The 23656-nt window shown below is 40.0% G+C and overlaps 1 protein-coding gene across 2 annotated transcripts in view; it reads right to left on the reverse strand.

Moving 5' to 3' along the window:
• LOC134212202 (ATP-binding cassette sub-family G member 1) overlaps nt 1-18624 on the reverse strand; it is a 220071-nt gene extending 201447 nt beyond the window's left edge. Inside the window, exon 1 of one of the 2 annotated variants that reach the window (XM_062689850.1) lies at nt 18041-18624. The gene's annotated coding sequence lies outside the window, so the exon portion shown is untranslated. Of the gene's footprint in view, nt 1-17739; nt 17904-18040 lie in introns of those variants that run through there. The other variant, XM_062689848.1, reaches the window with a different exon arrangement.
• Nucleotides 18625-23656: the final 5032 nt, after the last annotated feature.

Consider the following 23656-nt stretch of genomic DNA (forward strand, 5'->3'; position numbering starts at 1 on the left):
ACTCCATTCGTCAGGAAGTTTTGGACTTGACTCTATGTAGTCGGTCTATCTCTGATAAAATAAAAAACTGGCATGTTTCTGAAGAAATATCAATGTCAGACCATAAACACATCATCTTCGAATGGGAAGGGGGTCTAACGATGGAAATAACGTTTAAAGATCCTAAGAAAACTGATTGGGAATCCTACTCAGCTATCCTACGATCCGAAGAGTACATCATAGAAAGTCACATCAAGTCCATAACACAATTGGAAGATGCGTCCAAATCCATTAAAAACAAAATCCTTAACGCCTACCAAGAGAGCTGTCCAACTAAATCAACTAGTTCGAGTAGAGACGTTCCATGGTGGAATAAAACTCTTGAGAAGCTTAGGAAAACTGCGCGTAGGGAGTTCAACCGTGCTAAGCGAACCGGCGATTGGAGCCTATACAGAAAGGCCCTGACGAACTACAACAAAGAAATAAGGTCAGCCAAACGGAAATCGTGGATTCTAATGTGTGAAAGCATAGAGAATACACCCGTAGTGGCCAGACTCCGTAGCCTCCGAAAGACGGATGGTTCGCTCACTGTAGAGCCTAGCGATACACTGAGCGAATTGTTAAAGATCCACTTCCCCGATTCAATCCCTGAGTCGAGCATCGGCGACCAAGGCACTGGAATTGCTGTCTCAGATCCACAAGAGATCCAATCATGGGTTTCTGGATCTAAAAAAGACGCAATAAAGGTTGCAAAGGAAGCTTTCACTCGGGCCAGGGTTGAGAGGGCTGTGAGATCTTTCGAGCCATTTAAGTCTCCTGCCATGGATGGAATATTCCCAGCGTTGATCCAAAAAGAGGAGAAAACACTGGTTCCACCCTTGGTTGAGATTTTTAAGGCGAGTCTGATTTTGGGTCACATACCTAACGATTGGCGTCAAATCCGGGCTGTCTTCATTCCGAAGGCAGGCAAGAGAGATAAAACCAACCCCAAAGCATTCAGGCCGATAAGTTTATCCTCTGTAATGCTCAAAATTATGGAAAAGGTACTATGCGAGTACATAAATCACAAATTTATGAAAGCAATGCCTTTTCAAAAAAAACCAATTCGCTTATCAAAGTGGAAAATCTACGATCTCGGCACTACATACGGTAGTTCAAAAATCGGAAAAACACTTAATGCAAAAGAAATTCGATAACGCTTCTTATTCGTCTTTAGGGTCAGCAATGTTGAGGAGAAAATTCGACCCATGCATTGTTACCTGGGTACATGCTATGCTAGCTAATCGGAAAATCTCCTCTGAGCTTAGCGGTTCATACATCACTGTTAAAGCAACAAGGGGGTGTCCGCAAGGCGGAGTGCTTTCTCCTTTGTTGTGGTCACTGGTGGTGGATGAGCTTCTAGACAACAAAGAGACGAGGCTTCGAAGTGGTTGGATATGCTGATGACGTTGTCATTATTGTACGAGGCAAATTCGAAAGGGTTATCGGGGAAAGAATGCAATCTGCCCTAAATCACACTTTTCCTGGTGTCAAAAGGATCAACTAGGCATAAATCCTACAAAACTTCCATTATCCCTTTCACCAAACGGAGAAAGGTACAACTGAAACCCCTTTCTTGAATCAAACACAATTAGTTTATTCAAGTGAAGTAAAATATCTAGGTGTCATACTCGACGCAAAGCTTAATTGGCAATCTCATCCCCAATCAGTTGTGCAGAAAGGACCCAATACACTTTGGGTTTGTCCACAAACCCTTGGTAAAAGATGGGGCCTAAAACCAAGTATGATCATGTGGATATATAAAACCATTGTCCGTCCCAGGACAACTTACGCTTCCCTTGTCTGGTGGCCTAAAACTAATGAGGCTGCTGCAAGGGCTAAGCTCAACAAAATCCAACGCACCGCTTGCATAGCCATCACTGGTGCAGTTCGTAGTACACCCACTTTGGCCCTAGACGCAATGCTTCACCTGCCCCGGTTAGATCAATTCATAAAGCTGGAAGCGGAAAAAAAGTGCTCTAAGGTTAAAGAGAACAAAAACACTGCTGTCGGGAGACCTTACGGGTCACCTCAGCATCTTAAATGAATTTGCCATAAATCCCGCAATAGGAATTTGTAGTGACTGGATGGAAACGGTAGTCAATTATGACTTACCTTACGATGTGTTCATTCAATAACTGGACACTGCCCCTGCAGATACCATCTACAAAAGATCGGAGCAATCCAAACCTCAAATTGCCGCTTCTGTGACGAGGAGAGAGAAACATCAGAACACATCCTCTGCTATTGCAGTGCACTCACCCAACGTAGGTTCAAAGTTCTCAGCAAGCCCTTTTTAGGGCCTGCTGACATATGGATCTTATTCCCCAAGGACGTGGTTGGCTTCATAAAGCTAGTCTCGCCAGAATGGGGGAGTCACATACTGTAACTCAGGATCTCTATTCATCAATAATAGATGGTCTTGAGTTCAGTCGATACCAAGGTATCTCAGTGACAAACATGTTACTGAGATAACTTGCGTATTTCACAGCAAAAGGGTATATCACAATAGTCCTAAAATCTGGACGCAGTGATCTTCACCCGACAAACGAGGAAAAAAAAAGGGCTCGGAGGGTTTTTTGGATTCGATCAGGCTGATGTGAGAGATGAGGACAAGGAGGATCGACAAATTGCATTGAAAATGCAATTGAACCACTTGCTTTACACACACTTAACTCATTTCACAGTATTTGGTAAATTTTACCGAAATCTCAATTAATAAATAAATAAATCTCAGTATTTTTTTCCATTGTTCAACTGTCAAAATCACCGAAAATCAGTAAAATAATTTACCGAACAGTTCTGCTTTTGAGATTTGCGTAAAATTTTACTGAATTCGGCGATTTATTTTAAGTGTGCACATATAATATTTTTTACCAAATAGATTGATTGCTCTGTCTTTTCAAAAATACAAACAAATCCTGCAAAAACACGAAAGAATTAAAAATAGTCGTGCACGTTTGAATAAAATTAAAAATAATTGTAGGTTTTCTTGTTTGCCGTGCTGTGTGTTGTTTTCTCGGAATTGTAAAAAATGGTTTTATGTAATTTCACAAACAAAATGATTCAATAGTGAGATTGATTTAGCTTTACGAAAATTTAAATGCTCCGGATATGAAATTAAACCCATAAAATCCAAATGTTCCGATCTGTGTTAGAATCCATTGTAGGTAAGTAACTGCTATCTTACCGATTAGTCGCTAGAAATTATAATTTTGATGAATATGAAACCGAATGAATAAGTATACGGATATATCAATTTTCGATACACTATTGTCGCTTCAAGTTCAAAGTAAGTAATCGCTCATTGAACTCAAAATGCTAATCGGAACTGGTTAACAATTGACACTGCGCCATCGATGGGTATCTATAGCACCGGCTATAGTCGTTATGCCATAATTGAAAATTAATTAGCAAACCAGCCATTTACATTATGGCTCAATAAATGCTGCTGGGCCATTGTAATGGTACATAGTGCAGCCATTGGGTGGTCTTTAGCCTCCTGATGACAAACTACTTTAAGGAAGGTCGTAACCTCTTTTAACCCATCAGGATAAGTTTCCAACGTCAAATGCCTATCAAGATACGATTTCACTTGTCATAAAACGAGTCCGTACTATCCCATTTAATTCCACCACTTGATACAACAGATACGTATTTCGACTTCAACGGTAAGTCCCCAAGTAACCATAAAGCTATATATGTTTGCAAATAATACAGCCATTAAGGTTGACTTAAAGTGGAAAAAGGCCCTTTTACGACCAAAATAATGCTTCACTACTTTGACAGGTTGAAATAAAACATAAGTAATGCATCGCTGCATTTGTAATGCTGAACTAGTGTATCGTTGCTTGACAGTTGATGAATAAATGCATCTTTACATCGTGAAAACTGATCTAATGCAATTATCATTTAATATGCCTATCTGTGATTGATTACATGCAACAATTAATGCTTGGTGGTTACTTGGGTCCGTCTTCAGTGTGTCTTACTTGACTCAACTTGTCACAATCTTTGGTCATGACTCGTTGATTATTTTGCCACTTTCAAATTTGCATAACTTTTTTCCTGCTTTACCGAAGTTAACCAAATTTTGCACAGTTTCTCTTTAGAGTGTGATATTTACATCTGCTTACATTCTGTAGATTTACGGAATTGAATGCTCTCTACGAATCGGAAGCGTCCACAAATTACGTAATGCTCAGAGGGGGAGGGGTTTTGAGCGAAGTGTGACGATCCATACAAAATTTTCAGATGTTTCATACAAAAGTGTGACATAGGGGGATCTTCCCCTACGGATCCGTAGATAAAAACTACGGAAATTCGAAAATGTCTGCGGAAAACTACGGATGGATTGTGAGAAAAATCCAATTTCGATAACGGCTATAATTCGGTTTTCTACTGAATTTATAATACCGTATTGAATCTGAAACATGCATTTTTCCAGCAGGCCATAGGGGAAGTGCACCGGTTTTGGCCAACTTAGTGCCTAATTTGGCCAACCCTGAAAAATACATATTTTTCCAAAATAATCGATCAGTTGAAAGCAGCGTTGATCCGTGAGGCATATATTTTTTGTTGGAACTAATAAAACCCTCGCGAATTGCTTTATTTTTGGAGTTATTCGCAAAATTGGCCAAATTAGGAACATGGCCAAAACCGGTACAGTTCCCCTATTTGATTCATCTCTATAACAATTGAAATTCAAAAGCTGTATGCCCGCTGTTTAACGATGTTAGAGTAAAATCAGCAGTGATTCAAATCGTTCGAGGCTGTCAGTTTGGATTTGAATCTGGAACATTCATTTTTCCAGCAGCTGTTCTAGATTCATTTTTTATACCAGTCAATAAAATAAAACTGGTATAACGCTCCGTTCTATTTTCTGCAGATTTGAACCACGATTGAATCACGAGATTTAAATATTTTTAAATTGTTTTGGTGTATGAATGCGTCATTTTATCTACGGATCAATCCACTTTGCAATTACGGCGGATTTCTTGGCAGCAACATAATGATTTCATTTATTTGAAAATTTGAAAAACATGAATGGAACACTGCTGGAGAAACCAACATGTTTGTTCTTTTTTGCTCCAGATGCAAACTAGAATAGTGGTCGAAAATTTGGAATGAAACTGAATCCCTACTGATTTAACTCTTAGGTGATGCGTTGCGTTTTTTAAGGTGAAGGTGGGTTGAGTACCAAAACAAAGCTTTGAAAACATTGGTACAATAAAAACTGACATATACTGTAGTAGTATTGGTGTCGTATTTATAAAAAAAACAAAGAATATTAGTAGGGTGGTTCAAAAAACGACCCAGCACCACCACGCTCACTCGATTCCGTCCCATGCTCCGAGTGTCCTCCAAAAACCGATTTGAACAAAAACTGGTTGAGTGCAAGCCGGTTCAAGTTTGTATGAAAACTAGTATGGGAAACTAAACCTTTTATAACACTGGCTACAGTGCCTCCCCTCCAAACGCTGGCGAAAAGAGAACCCACATAGCTGAAAGCAACATTCCTGAGACTTCACTGAGCGAAAATCGCACCACAGGAAAGATCCATTGATTACGTAACGCAAAATAGCATTTTATACTCCACTCACCCCTACGTCACACTTTTTGTATGAAGCATTTGCCCCTTGCGCGATTGTGTAGACTAGACTAGACTAGAAGTATCTGCCCCTGGTGCGATAGATATCGCAGACAAATTCTGGGTATTTTGTTGAATTGCACGTTTCACTGATGCCTTCTGAGAATCCTAATGATCATGCTAAAGATTCGCAACCTCGCTTAAAATCGGCTCCCAACTATTGGAACGACCATTCTATGTGAATTGTTTATGGAGCTTTCATCCAGTCATATGGTCTCCCCCCTCGCCATAGCCCAATGACGGATTGCCAGAATCAGAATAATGTTAAATTCAACCTCGGCATATCAACTGTCATACAAACCTGAAACGACCTGTACACGGTAAGCCTCTAATCAAACCAGCCCAAACCATTGGATAACACCCAAATTATAAATCATAAACGACTGAGCGTGGCAGAGCAAAATTATTTTTTGAACCACCCTGTTTATTAGTTTGCTGTTGCCGGTGCCGTCGTTTACATTCGCTCCGCGATCAGTTTTAATCGTTTTTTCAGGCAAAAATAGCAGTTTATATTAAGTTTTCGGTTTAAACAAGTGACTGATTTCGGAAATTGATGTTTAATTTGCATTCCATCAACATTTCGGGGTGTTCATGCGCGGAGAAGTGAATAAAAACTTGATATTTTCAGTGCCCTTTGAGAAGAAGTGAAGTGCAGTGATAAGCCCACCAAATCGCGAACGGCTAATAAATTGGCACGAAACTGCTAATTTATGATATTATTCGAGCCGAAATACATAGGACTCTTTGGATAAACATGTTCATTATCACGGGAAGTGAATAAATATGCTGTGAACAGGTTAGTAATTTGAATATTAAACTTTTGTTCGATGCTGTTCGAAGCATTTGAATGCTGGTGGGAGAGGGGTGCGGGAGGTGTAAGGTTGACCCGTGGAAGGTCCGGTGCCATCTTGACTGCCATCGTGGTACTCTTCCAACTATGTCCTTAAACCAGATGATTTAGAATTCTAGAATATTCTCAATTAATTTCAAAGTTAGATCAAGAGTAAACAATACGTAAGCTCCTGGTATAATGGGCCTAATGGTCTTCGAAAGGTCAAGGAGGAATAATACATAATTAATTTTAAAATGAAAACAATCTAAAAACTCCATGGATTTGTAAGAGTGTAATTATTGGGTAAGTATGTAATAATGTTACACAATCCTAGGTATAAGAAAAAAAATCCATCCTAATCACAATCCAAAAGAAATAAACAATTTTTTTTTGTAAAAATGGAATTATAAAAAAAGCCTCTACTGTCAAAACGAAGATTGCGTTCTTGGTCTCAGATGATAAACCGTCAATAAGGATTAAGGAATTCACTAAATGAGCTCAATTTTCAAATGTTGGTTCATAATCGAAAAGACGGCCACGAAAATGATCAAACGAATGAACGCGAGCACGATAGGTACGATGAATGTTCAAAATGATTTTTACGTTCTCTTGCATTCCGACTGTTTGCGTTCCATTGCGGCAGTTAATTCCGTCCGAACCTTCTCTTCCGCTCCCATGTCCTGTTAGAAGTATCCCTTGAGCAGTACAGAGACTTCCTGAATCAAACGGCCTCAGGGTCGGCACGCTCACCTTAAGAAACTCGCGGACAGGTACTTCTCGCACTTAAATAGCAGGAAAACCACAGTATTTCTACAACAGGACACTTTATTCAGCTTCTCTTTCTTCTTATCCCTTTGTAACACTTCCTAACCCTTTTTCTTCCCACTTCCTTATTCGCTACTCTAACCTTTACTTCGGGGCCCCTTCGGAACTAAAACTCAAAAAACGGCGGGGTTCTGGAAATTTGTAAAATAGAATTCAGATTTCGCCACAACAGAGGTCACTTTTGATTACCTGAAGCCCACAATAGCTTCTCTATTTCCACTGTCCACTTTTACCTCAATTTCCAGTAACTTGCCAGCTCGGGTTTATAAACTTTCTCGAACGAATACTTTTCCTTTAGTGGTGAAATTTGGACAGGGAGATGTTTATATAATGTGTTGGGGTTCATGACCTCGTCCCTCGGTCAGTGACCTTCCATGTAAGCCAATGGCCACATTGCGGAACCCCTTAATGGCCGTCCGAAGGGCTTTTAATCGGTGCTCTGGTGGTGGGACAATGCAGTTCAGTGGGTGGTTGGCTGCGTAGGGTGGAGCTCAATTTAGGACCTAGCCTACTACAGACTGCATTACCTGCATTTGAAACATTTATTCCACGAAATACACTACACTAAACACGGATTTCTCGGTAACACTCTCTACCTAACATAACCAACACTTACAAGAGAAAGTTTTGAAAACCGTTAAAATGTTCTTGAAATGTTATCGTCGCCCCTCAATTTATTACTTCCAGGCAAAAATAACCCGAGAGGGACATATTGTTTTCAAATATTTCTATCGGCTTAAATTGATTCTAACTATGAATATAGAACGCACAGATAAAAAATTGAATTTTTGAAGGAATTCTTGGAGGAAATCCTGACGTAGTTCTCAAAGAAATTTCTGGATAAATCTTGGCATTTTCTTTAAGAAATTCCATAGAACATTCCATCGCAAATTGACCTTTCCCGTCAAAAATTGCATCTCGTTTTATTGTCTCAATCGATTCTTTGGTTTATTTAAGACCAACTTTCCCAAGGAACCCATTAAAGCCTCTAACTATTTCAAAAATCGAAAACAAAAGTCGAAAAAGTGCTGCACGTGTGAACCGGCCTGAAAAATTCACCAAATGTTCGTTCAAAATCTAGCAAATGTTAGGCCAATCTTGAAAAACAACACAACAACACAACACTTGAAAAACATACTTGTTTCAAATTCTAAAAATACTTGAGGCGTCAAAAAATATAGGTTCTTTGGGGAAGTTGACCTTAAATAAAATAATTAATCGATAGAGCGAATAATTTTTTTTACGGGAAAGGTCAATTCTTTCGGAAACCCTTCAGGGGTTCATCCGGAAGTCCCTTTTAAAAAATCCTTTAGAAACTCTTCTGGAATTCTAATTTTGTAATTCGTTCGAATATTCTTTCTAAAATTACTGAAGGAAATTCCAATTGAAGTACTGGATAAAATTCCGAAGAAATGGAATTTTTGCTGTGGCGATTTTCTTGGAAATTATTAAAATTATTTATGAATGAATTCCTGTAGAAGTTTCTGAAAATATTACTACAGGAATTTTTCGGAAGTTAATGAAATTCGATAGAAACTCCTTTAGGAGTTTCCGAAGAAATTTCTGAATTCATTTGCGGAGGATTAAAAAAAAAGTTCTGTTGGAATTTTAAAATGAATTCCTGGAATAATGTTCAATGAAATACCTGATGAAGATAAATATTATTGGAGGTACATATTTCCTAAAGAATTATTTTGGGTATTCACGAAAAAAATGTCTAAAAGAATTTGTGGATAAATTTATGAAATAATACCAGGATGAATATTCCAAGATTTTTTTTGAGGAATTTCTGGAGAAACTCCTGAATCAAATAGAAAGATGGATTGTAATCTCGATATTTTGGGGGATTTTCAAAATTGCTGGTGAACCAACATTACCACAACTCTGGTACCGCCAGTGCTAAGTTACAAGGGTCCAGATGATCTCCTAAGTGATAAAAACTCAATCATTTGCCTAAACTGAAGAGAGATCTGCATGAATTTGAGAAAACTGAACTACCTACCAGTAGAAAGGATCCAGATTTTTTTGATCTGTACAGTCTCACTCTTATACCACTTGCGAAGCAATCCAATTTAAGCAATGTGTTGGATTCGGTCCAATGCTATCCTTGCTTATTTCGTAGTGACTAATTGTCATCGGAAGTTCATGATATTTAGTATTTTAAAATGTTCATTTATGACAATATAAATTGCACTTTTAATCATAAAGCATAAAATGTAAGGGTCGCTCTTTTTCGGAGATGCAAATCCAATCGAGCGTCTGTTTACCAAGAAGATGCAGCTCACAGCACTGTCTGTTCTCCATACAACTCTACAGTCGCCCCCAGTTAATAAAACTCGAATGGGGTTCAATCAAAGGTGATTGCCTATTTCCGGGTATTGGACCCACCCTACTTGGATAATAATTTACAATGTTCTGAAAACTCAGATTTGAATATGTACATTATGTGAATGATTTTGATTTGAAAAATGTATTGTAGTTAGAAACTTTCCTTCGATGGGACTCGAACCCACGACCCTTAGTACGCTAGACTGCAGTCGACTGGTGCTATAAACCAACTAATCTACGAAGGACCTCCGTCGGCCTTCGCAACTTAGTTTAGACCGACAAAGGTCGAAGGAGGTCCTTCGTAGCATAGTTGGTTAAAAGCACCAGTCTAGCGTACTGAGAGTCGTGGTTTCGAGTCCCATCGCAGCCGGCGGGCGCTGAACTTCCCAACTTCCCCTCTTGGCCAACCTGAGCGTTTATATCTCCTATGATGATTTTGATGTCGTGGCTGTCGTACTCACGTTCCAGCGTAGAATGCGTCCTTATCATCATCAGTGCTTCCGGAGTGTGGACTATAGACGTTGATTATGTCAAAGTTAACAAATCTGCCATTGCTCTTCAACCTGCACATTCTCTCATTGATCGGCCACCACCTGATTAGAGGTGTGTGCCGCTGCGCTACGCCGCCGACAACATTTTAGCATCGGCGCGCCGCCGTTTAAAATTTGACACGCTGATTCAAATTTAGAAGTCCAAAGAATTCTAGTTGAAATAAAATGTTTGGACGGAAAAGAGCCGTTTGCCAGAAAGCCATTTGGCCGAAGGCCACAAGGCTGAAAGTTATTTGGCCGAATATGTTATTTGACTGTACAAACCATTTAGCCGAAGCCCATCTAGCCGGAAGTTTTGTAGAAAGATGTACGGTCGAAAATGACGTTCAGACGAACAGTTTCTTTGGCTGGTCATTTTGAGCTTGAGCTTGAGCTTAAAGCTTGATTGACTGCTCGTAGTTGCTACTCCATTATGACCAGATCAGCTGTTCTTGCACAGGGAACCAACAGATGTTTGCTTGGGACTAGCACACATCTTCAATGTACAAGTACTGGTGATCTCATTTGTTAGGTCATACTGGCGCCTGCCACGTCAGAATGCAAGTCAATGTAGGGAAGGGGAGGAAATGATGATGCAATCACTCGCCCACTGCAAGCCGAATATACCTCTGCACTTGCCACGAGTTCATGCGGAATTTGTTGGAATTTCTGGGTTAGGTTGGAGAGGCAGAGGTCCATCTTGGTTAACGAGCTGCCAATGTGATAGATAGGAGAAGGTAACTGATGAAATTTCTAATTGGATGTAGGAAACGAACTCTATAAGTTCATTTCCAATTCTAGCAGATTACTGTTAGAATACTCAAATTGAAGGTATAGGAATAGTAATGGAAACGGTATGGAAGTCCATTTCCAGTTCTAGCGATTGCTAGAACATGAGAAATAAAGAGAAAGATACAAAGTAGGAGAATGGAACGGACCTGGGATTGAATTCACGACCTCCTGCGTATGAGGCAGAAGCAGTAGCCATATGACTACCAAGCCCGCTTCGAAACAAGAGAGACCACGCACTGAACTGATTAATTTTATTACCGGCCGCGCAATGCAGAACACAATAATTCGGCCGACCGCGCGATCGTTCTGCTGTCCGAAACATGAGAGATCACGCACTGAACTGATTAATTTTATTACCGGCCACACAATGCAGAACACAATAATTCGGCCGACCGCGCGATCGTTCTGCTGTCCGAAACATGAGAGATCACGCACTGAACTGATTATTTTTATTACCGGCCGCGCAATGCAGAACACAATAATTCGGCCGATCACGCGATCGTTCTGCTGTCCGAAACAAGAGAGATCATGCACTGAACTCAGTTTCTTTGGCTGGTCATTTTGCCGAAAAAGTCGTTTAGCCGAATAGGTCATTTAACGGAAAATGCCGTTTGCCCGAATGTTTGACAGAAAGGACATTTTTGAGCCAAATACTTCTTCCTGCCAAAAGACCATTTCTACCAAACGGCATTTTCAACCCAATGATCTATTGGGTCAAACGATTATTTCGGCCACACGGAATTTTCAGCCAAATGAAGTGTTAGGGCAAACAATTATTTCGGCCAATCTACCTGCTTGGCTGAATGTCCCTTTCGGCTGTACGTTGTATACGCTTTCGGCCAAATGACATATTCGATATAATGTTCTCGCACCTCTCAAAAACAACTCCTGGTCCAATCTGTTACCCGTACAAATGGCCTTCCATTCGACGTTTGTAGACCAATCGATCCTTCATCCAAACAGCGAATGGCAAATTTCAATACAGTTTTGCATAAAAACCCTACAGAAACTGTATTAAATTTTGGCAAATACAATTTCGGAAGATTTGATACAACCATTATATTGAAATCTCTCAATTTTGTATTGATTTAGTACAGTATTTGTATAAAAATCTCACATTAAAACCTAACAGAATTGTATACATGTGCCAGAATTTTATACAATAATAGTAAGATTTGTTTTTTGGATGTGTATTGTACCTCTGCTGGCCAGCTTTTGAATGTTTTGGTACAAAGCTCGTCTTGGACTCCTGCTAACCAGCTTGCAACCTACCGCACAGAAAAAAAATTGTGAAAAGTAAACAGCGCGTAAAACTTGAGATGCAGATATATTCTACGCTGAAACGGTTCTCTTCCTAACAAGTTTGCGTACAACTTGCAAGCAATATTATTGATTCACGTTAAATATTGTATACATTTGGGCTATATCACGCGAGCAATTACGCTAATAATGATGTTCCATTCATGTGTATGATTTTTAGTGTAAATTTCATTGAATTTTTCTATTTGTGCGAACATCCAAACTTCTTCGTCGATTCAGAACATTCGCAACCAATCCATGATCTCACGACGCCACGTGACATCAACACCAAAGGTGTAGATTGAAGTGATTCAAAAAAAATTTCGCCTCCCTATGATTAAACGATGACATTCGCTATTTTAATAATTGTCCTAAATTTTCAGCGCACAAGCTGTTTGAAGATTGCATGAAAATTAATATGAAAACAGTAACTTTTGTGAAAAACTATCCCGCAACATTGCTCATCTAGCTACAAAAATATATGAATACGTTGACAGCATAGACAATTTAGCAAGGAAAAAGATCGTGTTTGGTGCGAAACGATTTTATGCTGGCAACAAAAAATATGAAGGAAATACTGACTCGTTGGAAATTCAATTTAACACGCGAAAAAATAACATCAATATCAATAATGAGCACTTTTGTAATCTTTATAATTTTACATACAAAAGTCAGATCGTTTCGCAACAACAACTTTCAGCTTAAAATCTATTCTGTAAAGTCGATATGTTGGTGATATTGAAATAGTTTATAGACCCCCTCACGAAGCAATCTTTCACATAAGTTGCATTTTTTATAGTGATTTCTATACATACTTTAAATGGAACGTGTGCAATTTAATTACATCCAAACTAGCAGAAAATGTAGGAGGGCTGTTAAAATGGCAAATACAATTGTTGAGGCACAGGGGAGCGAAAAAATCAAAATTTGAATCACTCTATTGTAGATCCTGAACCATTCTCGGGTCCATATCCTGTTCAAGATAAGGGAGGGCTGCATCAGTTGGCAGAAGTATAAGACAGTTGCCTGCTTGCTTTAAAAGGGCATTAAATGCAAATCCGTCTAAATCCAATAGAAATTGCAATCGATCAAGCCAACTTCGACCGACAGCCATTACGTCATTTTGGACTCGGCGAGTACCTATTCCAATAAGCGCACTACTGTCTACTGTCTGAAAAATCGTGAATATTATTTGCTTCATGAAGTCGTATTTCGAAAGAATCGATTTAAATTAAAATTGAATTGAGTTCAAGTTTCAACGCTGTACTATCTGGCCGTTTTAAAACATGAAGTTTACTTTTAAACATAGGATAAAATCGATTTCAAATTAATTTTTTGTTTCAATGAATATCGAAAAATCCCAGGGAACAGGCTTAGTAGTCATATGGCTACTGCTTCTGCCTCATACGCAGGAGGTCATGGATTCAATTCCAGGTCCGTTCCATTCTCCTACTTTGTATCTTTCTCTATATTTCTCTTGTTCTAGCGATCGCTAGAACTGGAAATGGCCTTCCATACCGTTTCCATTTATATACTACCATACCTTCAACATGACTATTCAGTGAACTCTCCCTTACTCGATATTGAAGGGACCATCGAGTTAGGGAGGTATCGAGATAGGGAATATATTTATATTTGGCCGAATGACATTTAGCCGAATAGTTTAAATTTGTTTCCTTATAAAGTGAAGTGAGAAGTGACATGTTCAGAGTGAATAGTGAACAGCGAGAACTGGAAAGTGAGAAATGAGATGTTCAAAATGAGTACAGAGTAGTGAGAAGTGAGTACTGAGAAACGAAAGTGAATATTAAGTAGTGTGATCTGTGCAGTAACATGTGAGTAGTGGGAAGTGAGACATGAGAAGTAAGGAGTGAGAAGTGAGATGTGATAGTTGCAAAGTGAGGATAGTGTGATATGAGTAGTTAGATAAACAGAAGCAAGACGTGAGCAATGAGAGATGATAATTGGGTAGTGAGAAGTGCGATGTTGACCAGTGAGAAGTGAGTGGAGGGACATAAGACATAAAGAAGAAGGAAGATGATAAAAAAGAAGGAAATATAAAAAAAAATCGTTTCTCCCTTCTCGTTCCTAGGCTCTCAGTTTTCACTTCTTATTGCTCCCTTCTCACACCTCATTTCCCACTACTAACTTCTTACATCTCTCTTCGCACCTCCCTCTTCCCACTATTCACTACTAATTTCGCACTTTTCACTATTAATTTCTCACTTCACACATCTCACTTTTCACTACTACTTCGCACTAAAATGTCACACTTCTAACTTCCCACTTCCCATTTCCCACTATTCATTTCCCACTACTCACTTCTTATCATTTCTCACTGCTCACTTTGAACTTCTCACTTCTCACTATTAATTTTTTACTTCTCACTATTCATTTCTCACTTCTCACTTCAAACATCTCACTTCTCACTCCATACTTCTCATTTTTCACTTTTCACTTCTCACTTATACCTTCTTATATCTAACTTCTGAATAAGTGAGAAATTATTACTTTTACTTCTAACATATAACTTTCCTTTCTTGTTTTTCACTATCACTCCTCATTTCTCACTTCTAACGTCTCATTTTTCTTTTTTCACTTTTCTAATTTCTTCAAATATCTCACTGCTCACTATAAACTTTTCACTTCTCACTATTTATTACTCATTTCTCACTTCACACATCTCACTTCTCGCTTCGTACTTCTCATTTTTCCTTTTTCGCTTCTCACTTCTCACTTATACATTCTTATATTCCACTTCTGACTTTTCATTTCTCACTTATCACTTTTCACCTCTAGCTTCTAATGTTTACCTTACTACTTTTCACTTCTCACTCTTCTCTCCACGCTTCGAGTTTCTCACTTCTAACCTCTCACTTTTAATTTTTCAATCGCCACAAAAAGAGCGTCCGCAAAGTACGTAACGCTTAGAGGGGGATTTTTCATACAAAAAGTTTTACATAAAGGGGGGGGTGGTTGAAAAAACCCAACCTTTGCATTACGTAAATAAGGGATCTTCCCTAATTACTTCTTACTTCGCACTTCTCATTTCTCAATTCTAACTACTTATTTCTCATTTCCCACTTCTCATTCTCACTTCTTCGCTTATCACTTTCCACTTCTAACTTCTTATTATATCGTGCATGTAACTGTTTCAGATAACATCGAGTTAGCGAGGTAAAAATGCATTGGAAAATTATTTCGACTTAGAGAATATCGAGTAAGGGGTATATCGACGTACGGAGGGAACGCAGTATGCTAGATTCAAGGGACTTTGAATTTCATCGAGTAAGGGAAAATATCGAGTTACAGAACATCGAGTTAGGGAGAGTTCACTGTAGTAGAAACTGCTAGAATTGGAAATGAACGAAAAAGCTCGTTCCCTACATCTAATAAGAAATACTATCAGTTGCTTTCTCCTATCTGTCACATTAGCAGCTCGTTAACCAAGACAGAACCCTCTGCCCCTCGAACCTAATCCAAAAACTCCAACAAATTCCGCACAACTCGCACAACGTGGCAAGTGCAGAGGTATATTCTGCTTGCAGTGGACGAGTGATTGCATCATTATTTTCCCCCTTTCCCTACATTGACTTGCATTCTGACGTAGCAGGCGCGAGTGTGACCTAACAAATGAGATCACCAGTTCTAGTACATTGCAGATGAGTACTAGTCCCAAGGTTCTCTGTGCAAGAACAGCTGATCTGGTCATAATGGAGTAGCAATTACGGGCAGTCAATTAAGCTCAAGCTCAATGAATATCGAAAAATCCCAGGATTCCGGGATTTCCTGGGATATACGAAAAATTTCATCCCGAATCCTGGTACATACAGCGAAAATGGCCGGGAAATGGAAACTCGAGTTCAGATTTTTATTATTATAGATTAGTTTGGAATGTATTAAAATATTTAATAGTTCAACGTTGAACATCCATCGAAAGATAAAGCGTCTAAGAAACTCAGAAAAATCTCCAATTTCTGCAAGAATTATAAAATGGCCCAATATTCCGCTCATGTGCAAAATACAATCGACCAAAAACTAAAATCTTTGCCATAATCCGGATCTGAGCTGACAACAGCTATTCACGTCGTATCTTCTTCTTCTTCTTATTGGCATTACGTCCCCACACTGGGACAGAGCCGCCTCGCAGCTTAGTGTTCATTAGGCACTTCCACAGTTATTAACTGCGAGGTTTCTAAGCCGGGTTACCATTTTTGCATTCGTATATCATGTGGCTAGCACGATGATACTAACGATGATTTTATGCCCAGGGAAGTAGAGACAATTTCCAATCCGAAAATTGACTAGACCGGCACCGGGAATCGAACCCAGCCACCCTCAGCATGGTCTTGCTTTGTAGCCGCGCGCCTTACCGCACGGCTAAGGAGGGCCCCTCGACAAGGACATTCACGTCGTATGAACAATGCAAAAAAAATATAGTCTCCCTCAAAAACATTTAACGACGCGACCCTAACGGAAATGCCGTACTACATAGTCATTAACGCTACGACAACTAGTAGTTAAGACACTACAACACGTCGCAACTATAGCTTTTCGGAATGCGACGATGGCATTTGTCCGAAATACCTCCAGTATCCGGTGGTCTGAACATGAATTTGAAAATTTCCAAAACTAGATGAATTTTTACGTCGAACCCTGGCAGAACTTAACAAATCGATTGGTATTTCTATTGAATTTTGAGGAAATTAGGGTCATTTGAGTTTTGAGAAAATTTTGCCTTTCCCTGTACATTTACATCACATGAATTAAAATGAGATCTAACGAATTCAGTCATAGATCGATTTATCCGCTTGGTGCTTAAACCAGGTTTAAGCGTATGGGTAAGCACCGCTTGAGAGTTAAGCAGAGGTGAAGAAATCGGCCCTTAGAGAATATAAAGATCTAAAAAAAATAACATATTAAATCGGGTATTTACATTTCACATTTACAATGGCCATTTTGTTACTACCAGTAAGAGTGGTACATGTACTGTAAAATTCTACCCATGCAAAACAGCGCGTTTGTAAAAAAAAATAACAGCATTATTATGGTGTTGTAAAATAAAAGAAAATTCTTCGAATTGTCTCACTTTCGTTCAAAATTATTACACTAAACATTTCACACATATCACTCATAACAGGTTGGTATAATCAAACTACAGCAGATTGAAAACTTAAATTTATTATTCGATGTTTTTGGGAAAATGCGTCTCCTGTAAAAAAAATCCCAATTTGCTGGCACCGACGTAAATAGACTCAAATGACACATAATGACACATTTATAGCACCATATGATTATAAGGACAAACATTATATTATTGCAAACTTCTACATTTCGTATTCTGCCCATTATATTCCCCACAGTGCTGAACCCGTCGGCAATTCTTCATAATTCAAGAATGCTTGAATGATGGGAAACTCGTCATCTGTTCACTGACACTGGCTGTCGATATCAAAGTAGGTTACCTCCTTTCCAGCATGCACGCTTATCATTCTGACTCAATGCTGTGGCGGAATTATGCGAACCACTCTTCTCACATCCATACCCTACCACAAAAATGAAGCGAGCGATAATGCCCCATTCGATAATACACAACTTTGGTACGATCTCGGAACAGACATTCTTGTACACAGTTATGACTAGAACTGCAACAATAACCGAACGCAAATCACCGCATTTGCATTACACAGACCTTAATTCAATTAGTGCAACGTAAGAACACTATCGTCCAAAAATAACCCGCCTCGACTTGAACTGTGAACTCACCGTTTAACTCTAACGATCACCCCGACGACAGACCAAATTGAATTAAAATCAACTCAAACACGACGTCAGGCAGCAAACGCGACAAACCACTAGATAAACAGTTTAAAATTGATTCAATTTACACGCTACTGGAGCTGAACGCCAGTCGTGGCAATTTTCTTCGTTCTCACACAATCGCCCTATCACGGCTCTACAATCAACACCTTCGTACAGCCTTTGTTCTAAGAAACGCTACCAGGCTTGGGCCAATCGTAACCGAGCTTCGAAGTACGTCCGGATGGTATCGCGCACGCACTAGAACTGAAATTGAACCGAGCGCGGTGCGCAAGGAATCTTCCTTCTTGGCAACGCGCGTCCAGTCTGAGCGTACTCAGCACCTCCTCACCCACCCCACACGAGCATTCACAGCCTACGTAGCGATGATCCACTCGGGCTGACCTGACTGAGCTCCCCGTAAGAACGGCAACACGCTCAATCAGACTCTAGACGACGATCGCCGCCACTTTTGCGGGAGAGAATTTTCCACGCGCCCGTGTTCGCGTTCTCAATTGCTATTTCTCGAGAACCCGGTTCATAAGGATACTCGCCTGAGGCCGATTAGACTAACGACTACTACCGCGTTGATTGGCTCTCGGCGGAATGGAGAAGGGCGAACCTACCGAACGAAGGCACCGATACACTCTACCCTTAGCGAGCCAGTCGAGTGCTTAGTGGCCCTAACTTCCTCCGTCCGTGCCGCTGTTAAAAGTTGCGCGCGAACTGTTGCGAACTTGAGACAATCATTGCACCATCAGACCGTCCCAAAACCCAACACCGCCACTCGACCACCCCGTCATAGGTAGGTGCTTTGCTCGCCACATGTTTTCTGTTTTTATTCTCTGCTTCGTGCTTTCTACGCGGGGCGGCGGCTCGCGCGTTCTATCTTGCCCACCTTCCCATTCAACGACTAACTAGTTGCAGTCTTTACGACTCTTTGCGGTTGTTTTACTTCGCGACGCGTTCGCGTGGTTTATTCGCGAGACGCGAGCGCTTCCTTCCGCTACCCTCCACAGTGCCGCGCGCTGCTCCACCGTTATTGCTTACATTGGGCACGTTCGGATGTTCGATGATAAACAAAGCCCGTCGGCTTGGTACCAATGGGTATGCGGTACATTACATTTCTTGTGTTCCATTTGTTTGGATTGCTTAGCTTTTTTCGGTTTATGATGGCTAGCAATTACGCAATGCCCTAGAAATTCATATAATATCTACGAATTGCCTCTGAAGTTTTGCAAAGTTCGATTGAATGCTTTCTAGACCAATGGATAAAACCATATTCATTTGTTACAAAAAAAGCAACAATTTTGGAAACTGTCATTATTTTATTTCAGAGTAAATTTCGCTGAAACTAAGCCAACAATGTTTTCAAAATTGCCTAAATTTATCTTTCGAAAGCATTCGGCACCTAGATGAAACATCCAATTGCTCTGAGAGATGGTCCCCTCGTAAGTTATGCGCGAAATCATTTTTATGAACGCCGTGATTTTTGCCAATTTTTAACACTCACTAAAATTGCCATGACCTGGACATATCTTAACCGATCTTATATATTAACATATCGGAGGAAAGAGAAACAATGTTGCCTTAATTTGACCGCAATCATTTCGCTTTTTCTTAAAAAATAAACTCAAAGGTGCAGTCCAGTCGGGTTGTACGCAAAGGTGACGTAGGACTACGTAGCTACACGGAATAGATGGTATTTGGCATTATAGTTTGTGTATCTTTATCAACATTGATACTATGTTTTGTGCTATGAAGAAACTACGTCTTGGGTCAACTTTCTTTTTTTTAAACGCATTTTGAATCAATTTTGTTAAAACGCATTTTGAATCTCTAACAGCACATAACCAAACTCAGAATCTTGTGAGAAAATTTCACTGGACGCTTAGAATTTGCTAGTCACTATTGGTTGCTCTCTTGAGAAATCCTCTCAACTTTCTTCCGAAAATAATGATTATTCTGAAAAGAACCGATTAACTTTTAGTATTTATTCATTTATTCATAATTCTATCGTCAACAGCTACACATTTCAACCCTACAGACATGAGTTAAACAAACACTGATGCTAACATGTTAAAAATCTTAAAATATGTTTTCTTATAGTCATCCTAGACAGGCTAAACTCAAATGCACAAAAACAATTATTAAATAGACGACATATTCTAATTAGTGGCACGTTATATCCTTAGTTGGTCCTGTTTACTGGAACATTTAGAAATGTGTTGGTGCGAAGGATACGGCTTCTTATGCGGATGTTCAGCAGTCTAAGTATGCCAAGACAGTCAATGTTGAAGGTAAGAATGTCGGAGATAAATGTTGCCTTGGAAGCATCACGACGAATTCTCAAGAGATCCGGTTCAATCAGTCTGCACCTATCTTCATATCTAGGAAGATTTAGAGGATCGTTCCAAGGCAGATGCCTCAAAGCAAACCGGAGGAACTTTTTCTGCACTGCCTCTATACGTTGAATTCCATTCTGGTAGAAAGGGGCCCAAACGGATGATCCATACTCGAAGATAGAACGTACCAGCGAACAATATGAAGCCTTGAGACAATACACGTCTTTGAATTGTTTGGTCACTCGAAATAATAGCCCAAGCTGTGACGATGCCTTCGCTACTACATAAGATATATGATCCTTGAAGGACATTTTGGAGTCTAAAATGACGCCAAGGTCCTTAATTACGCTGGCACGTTGAAGAGCGACTCCTTGTAAAGTGTATTCATGACAAATTGGATTATGCTTTCGCGAAAATGTTATCACCGAGCATTTGGCAGGATTTAGAACCATTCTATTAACTTCACACCATTTGGCGAAGATGTTGAGCTGATTTTGTAGAAAGGTAGTGTCACAATCCTGGTTTACGGTATAATACAGCTTGAAGTCGTCAGCGAAAGATAACCTGTGACAGCTTAATGCGAAGTGTGCATCGTTGAGGTACAGCAGAAAAATAAGCGGTCCCAGGTGACTGCCCTGAGCGACCCCAGATGTGACATCAAAAGAAGATGATGTGCAGTGCACATATCATATGTCGTGGACAAGGCTTCCAGAGCGTTAGGATCTATCTTTCGCACTACAAAGGAATTTTCCGATATTTATTGTCTGAAGTCCTTGTACTCCTCGCTGGTACGTTCTATACTGGCATACGGCTCCGCAGTTTGGAACCCGAACTATAACAACGGTTCCGACAGAATCGAGTCGGTGCAACGCCGATTCCTACGTTTCGCACTACGTAAACTTCCATGGAGGGATCCGCAACGTCTTCCAAGCTATGAATCGCGATGTCAGTTGATACATTTGGAACCGCTTCGAAACCGTAGGGAGACAATTCGAGCTCTTCTAATTGGTGACATCTTGCAAGGCCGAATTGACTGTAGCTCTATCCTGGATCAAATTAGCATCAACGTCCGTCTTTCAGCCGAACTAACTACAGCATGCATGGTGCTATCAGCGGGTTGCAGAGAAACTTCAATCGTGTCCCGTTACGCTGGGATATGGATACTCTGAAGTAGTGCGTAACGGTGTAAATCCATATCGCCAGGCTCGGTACAACACCGAAGCTGACAATATGACGTCCCTAACCCCGAATCCCAAGGTGTCAGGCGACCCATGCTGAGGGGATGAATGGCCTGGGGGTGAAACAATTAGCCAGGCAGTTAACGGAGCCTGTAATGCTGGGTAGACACTCTTCGTGTTGCATTACGGATTAAGATCTACAACACTGTGCTCTAGTTCTTACTATTCTTGTTAATACTTATGAGTGATGGTCGGAAGAGTATGGAACGACTATAATTTGCTTTTAGATTACCCATTTTTTGCTCCTTTTGGATGAAGTCAATGGAGTAAATTGTAAAAACGTAACTCAATCTTAGGCTGGTTTTTGAACCCGACGACATGAATCTCTAAGCTCCAGAACGCTGATTATTTAGGAAAGAAGCGGATACGAATTTGATGGATCTCCTGAACCCTCTGACTGATTAGAGCTCTGTGTAAAGGTGAGATTCGAAAATGCCAAACGCAATGAAATCAAATCTCTATACAAAAACGAATTCGGAACTCATAAGAAGAAGCAAAAATATGTTTGAACTTCAGTACCGATGCATGGTCAAAATCAGTATTATCCCACTTATTGTTGAGCCGAAACTGATTGAGGGGCGCGCCTTTGAGAGTTGGTATAAGCCATTTTTCGAAGGGTATAAATAGCGGTACCTTAATCTAAAGAGGCTTTACATTAAGTTTAAAAAATATATGAAAAAAAAATGACTACTTCATTTCTTTTCAATAGAAATGGAGCAGAAAGACATGCACTAAACAAATGACGCGGGTATACTACAATGAAATGGACCACTGCTCATCCCGAACAAAAAAAAAGAAAAAACTTCAATCGTGTCTCAGCCTTGTTCGACTTTAACACTCCCCGACAGACGATGCGCCGCCGTTTCTACCAGTTCTTTTCAGCACGATGTTCCGAAATATAACTGGAACAATGGTGCGTCATGACGTCGAGGACATGTAACTCAAATAACTAAGAAGTTGCACACAAAGACGCGATTCCACGGTAGTTGGAAACCAATCGCCTATCGCCTTTTTTAAACACCATACAAAGGATGTTTTCCAGCATACTGGAAAAATACCACTTGATAGTGACAGATTCATAATCCTGGCCAGTGGCTGAGCGATAGATGTCACACATTTTTTAAAACCAATGACGAAATGCCGTCTGGGCCTGGATTTGTGGAAGATTTCAATTTTTTGCAGGCCATTTCAATTTGCTGAGTGGTAATTGAGGGAAAAGGTCCAGTGTCCAGTAATAAGGGAAAGTTTGAAGCGGCCGCGCAAATGTTGGCGTCTGAAATGGATTTCGTTACAAATACTCCATTGAATTGATCGCGGAAAAGATCAACCACATCTTCGATTGATGAGGCTTCGGTTTTATCCTTGGTTACCGTGAGGGGGAAGCTTGAATATTTCCGTAGCTTGTTAACGTATTTCCAAAATCTTTGAGGATCTGATTTCAGGCTACATTGAATTTCGCGTTGATGGCTAAGGTACAAATGTTTATTGAGCCGTTTATAACCATTATTAATGGAAATGTACTGTTGTTTTCTAATAGCGGTACGGTTCTTACAATATCGTTTCAACGCGGTTCGCTTTTTTGATTTTAGCTTCTTCAGCATTCTTAACCATTCAGGATATTTTGGCGTTTTAACGATGGTTTTGGGAACGTACTGATCAACTGCGTAGAGCAAGATGATGGAAAGTAGAGTTGTTGCTTCGTTTATATCACAGTCCTGCAGTAGCGTGTTCCATTCAATTTCGCGTAGAAACTGGTTCAACGATCTGTAGTTCCCTTTTTGTAGTTGTAGAAAATCTGCGAAATTTCTATTCCTCACCATGATTATCTGGAAACGGCAGAGTCATCAACATGGGAGGGTGCTGCTTAACGTCTTTAACTAGAGGAGCCGGTGCTTCAGTTAGATCGCATAAGTGAAGAAGTTCACTGCTTACGAAAGTAAGATCAAGTGAACGATTGTTTTGGCTGACAACTCCGTTAATTTGAACGAGTCCAGCAACGC

The sequence above is a fragment of the Armigeres subalbatus genome, chromosome 2 (genome assembly GCF_024139115.2).
Source record: "Armigeres subalbatus isolate Guangzhou_Male chromosome 2, GZ_Asu_2, whole genome shotgun sequence".
NCBI classification, from domain to species: Eukaryota; Metazoa; Arthropoda; class Insecta; order Diptera; family Culicidae; genus Armigeres; species Armigeres subalbatus.